The sequence below is a fragment of the Octodon degus genome, unplaced genomic scaffold (genome assembly GCF_000260255.1).
Source record: "Octodon degus isolate 3935 unplaced genomic scaffold, OctDeg1.0 scaffold00026, whole genome shotgun sequence".
Classification (NCBI taxonomy): Eukaryota; Metazoa; Chordata; class Mammalia; order Rodentia; family Octodontidae; genus Octodon; species Octodon degus.
Genome location: NW_004524602.1, coordinates 7332836 through 7334100, shown reverse-complemented (window position 1 = coordinate 7334100; position 1265 = coordinate 7332836).

Sequence of the window (1265 nt, the reverse complement as noted above, 5' to 3'; positions counted from 1 at the left end):
AAAATACAAATTTAAAAAAAGATGCTGACAACAAAATTAAAAACTTCTTTTTGCATCCAAAGATCCTGGCCTCTGGGGCCAGGGAAAATGACTCAGAAGAATAAGCGCTTGACTGGCAAGCACAAGGGTCTGAGTTCAATCCCCAGTTCAGCAAAAATAAATAAATAAAAATAATAAATAAAAATCCTGGCCTCTGAGCAAAAAGGCATTCCCCAAGATAGGAGAAAATATCTGCAGCTCATGTATACAATAAAGGCTCACTACCTATAATACATAAAGAACACTCGTGGGCAACAGTAATACAAGCCTATTATAAAGGGGCAAAGACTCAGGTGAACGTTTCCTCAGACAGACAGAGAGCCAACAGACCCACGAGGCAAGGCCGCCACCGTGGTCATTGGGTGCATCAGCGCAAGAGTGAGCAGGAAACGGCGTGGCTGCCATCGAGAGCCGAGAGGCCGACGCCAGCCAAGCACCCACTGATGGGTGGGCAGGCAGAATTTGGTGTGCGTATAAGTGGAGCAGTAGCCTGGAAAGGAAAGGAAAGGAGATTCTGACATACGCTACAAGTTGGATGATTTTTTTTTTCCTTTGGTGGGGGAGGAGGGGCCTCACTATGTAGTTCAAGCTTGAATGGAAGTCCAGGGTGGCTTTGAATTCGTGATCCTTCAGTTTCAGCCTCCTGAGTACTGGAATTATAGGAGTGAGGCACCCTGCCTGGCTGCTCAGATGAACCTTGAAGGCATTAAGTAAAATAAACCAGTCAAAGAACAACAAATACCTTAGGATTTTTATTTATGTGATGTGCTTCAAATAGTTAAATTTGTAGAAAAAAATGATGGTCGCTGGGGCTGAGGGTAAGGGGGTTGGTGGAAGTTGTTATTTGTTATTTGTTTTATTTTTATTTATTTTGTTTATAATTTTATGTATTTGGTACAGGGTCTTACTACATAGCTCAGACTCGTAGTGATCCTCCTGTTTTGGCCTCCTCAGCACTGGGATTACAGGCGTGTGCCACCACACTCAGGCACTCTAAGCCTTGAAGTCTTTATGTACTTCGGGCTGGCTTAAACCACAGCAGTCCTCCTGCCTCAGCCTCGAGAATGCTGGGCCTAAAAATGTACACCGCCACCCCTGGACTGCCCTGTGAGCTTCTCGTCTCAATTGCCTGGCACCCAGGATTACTGGTGGTCACTGGCAGTTTTGTACCCACATGCCCTCAGAGCGGAGAATCAGCTGCACGGAGGTATCCTAACGCAGCCCCC